We start from the raw sequence: 2,609 nt of genomic DNA, 5'->3' as shown, positions 1-2,609 counted from the left end.
ATTGACTACAAGGATTTGAACAAAATTACAGTGAAGAACCGCTACCCCATACCACGGATTGATGATTTAACACCATATTGGGGAATATGGGAATTTCCCATAAGTTTGGGACACGTGGTCAAATCTTTGGATTTGTCATAGCTTGAATACTTATAACTCCAAATTGAGCGCTCTATAGCTCAATAGATTCCATTTTTCAAGCGCTTTCTAATGATAGATCACATCATATGGTTTTGAGAAACTTATGGGCATGTTACCGGGTGCCACCTTTTTAGTATTCAAAAAATGGGATTTGGGAGATTCCCAAACTCACTAATATTGTGTTATTTGCTGTATGAGTTAAAAGGGGCATGCTTTTTCACTAAGATTGACTTGCGCTCCTCAGCCTTGACCTCTTCAATTTCTCCCCTTGTAACATTAACACATGTAAGTGCTTCTTTTTCCCATTTTCCCCTTTTAGGTATCTAGCATAACTTTGATCTGATTTGTATTCAATGTTACATAATAATAAAGGATAGTAATCAAGGGGAAACTCAAGGATGCTAGTAAGCAACCTTGCCTTTCCAATCTTATAAGCACAAAATCATGAACTATTGTTGCCATGAACATTGATAGTAGCAAAAATATATAAAAAGAAACATGCAATCATTTTGGAAAACATGCCACCAAGCCCACAATTTCAATAGCTTGAGTATAAAGGTATAAGTAATATGGTCATAGCATTTATCCAAATATCATATACTTACCTACACTTACAAGCACTTGATCAATTGCAACTATCAAAGGGCCATCAAATTCAAAATCTACATCATGAATCTATTAGCAATCATGTTTGTCATGCCTTGTCATCTCTTGCCTCCTATGAGCCTCAATATAAGTCAAATGAGGACTAGAGGAGCTTTGACCTATCTATCACTTGTTTTGATGGAGGAGGTAGCTCATTCTAGAATATTAAATTTATTTCCTTTCAATGCATTTTCTCCTCCAATCAGAATTTTGTGTATGTTTCCCAGGTAATTACTATTATCTATAATCTAACTATACCTACTAGACATTGTCATTGTCATCTAGGATTTTTATGAGGTCGCCCCTATTTTTTTAGTATTTTTCCCTTCATTGACCAACATTTAGTGCTGGTTGGCCAACACTTATGGCCTCCCTTGATGTACATTGGCCATATTTGGGCATTTTTGGCTATATATAGCCTGCCACTCCCATCATGCGTTCATCTTCCTCCTTCCCTAGAAGGTGCACACTCTGACTCCGTCATCATCTCTGACTCCGTCATCATCTTCCTCTGCCTCTGGTGCTACCATCATCATCAAATTGATCTGGTGGCCTCATTGACGCTATGGGCTATGTGTAGGGAGGATTGATCAATCTTCTTCCGCTTTCCCATTTGTATCAACATTTGTTCTTGTGCAGTGCACATTTCATTCTTCTTTTCTTGCAGTCTCTCTATGTTCCTTTGTCGCTATGTTTTTGTTCCTTTTCGTTGCACACTCTCACATGGTATCATTGTTTGTGAGAGAGACACAAAGTCCTTGATTCTTGCAGAGAAGGCCATCCATATGTGCATTTGGTTGAAAATGCAGCTTTCTTCTTGAAGGGTGACAACTTCTTTGTGCATGCGACAATATTTCTCCCCCAGTCTAGAGTCTCTCCATCGATTTTATTGTGATCCCGAAGCCTTTTTTTCCTACTTCAAGGCTATCTACCACTACAATGCAAACTTCTTGTGGGTGTCTTGCAAGATTTTGAAGATGTCTTACCACCAATTTCACATCTTTGATGATACAAATGAGGAACTTTCTCAGCATTCCTTCGAATGGATCATGCAGAATGGAGTTCATCTAGCCTGTTTAGTCAAGAAGCCTCTCTTCCCCATTCTCTCTATGTCTCATAAAAGGTCCACTCTATTGGCCTCCATTTATCATTCATAGCACCATCTATATAGGTGCCCATACTCCCTTTTTTTACTGAAAGAGGACTAACTTGATAGTTTAAACTACTCACTTTGGTTATGTAAGGTTGAATGTATCATTGATACCTTCAATATTTTAGAGTTTGTTACCCACCTTATTCCCATCGAGTGGAGGATTCCACTATTCGATCATCAATGGATCATGCGGCCTTATATGGGATTGGCTCAACTCTAGATCCTGATGTTTTCTATTTATGAGCTTATAGGATTTTGTCCTAGTGCATGTGCACAAATTGTGGAAAGTAGTGGAAGTGTAGACAAAGCTTTCTTCTTTGTACCATTACAAGACATTTTCCTACTCGATTACTCTCGAGAAGAAACTGTTGAGATGGCAAGCTCAACACATGCAAACATTAATGATGGATTGTCTAGTTAGATAGATCGGCACATCTAGATAGCACGACAGTGGTCATCATGATCTTCACATGGTCATTGACTTATCACTTATTACATTTAGTTTGTTGCACCTACCTATAACTTGCATAGTTATAGCACCAGTCGATTAATATAGTCAATTATACATGGTTTGACTTAGTAGGTCATTTTCCTTTATATTATATCTTATCTATACTTTTTGTATATTGTATTGCATGAGTAAGAAGAAGAAAAAACTAGCATGAAAATT

This window comes from Lygodium microphyllum, chromosome 20 (genome assembly GCF_053477565.2).
Source record: "Lygodium microphyllum isolate KBCC chromosome 20, Lygodium_microphyllum_v1.1.10, whole genome shotgun sequence".
NCBI lineage: Eukaryota > Viridiplantae > Streptophyta > Polypodiopsida > Schizaeales > Lygodiaceae > Lygodium > Lygodium microphyllum.
Note: the sequence above shows the minus strand (reverse complement) of the source record.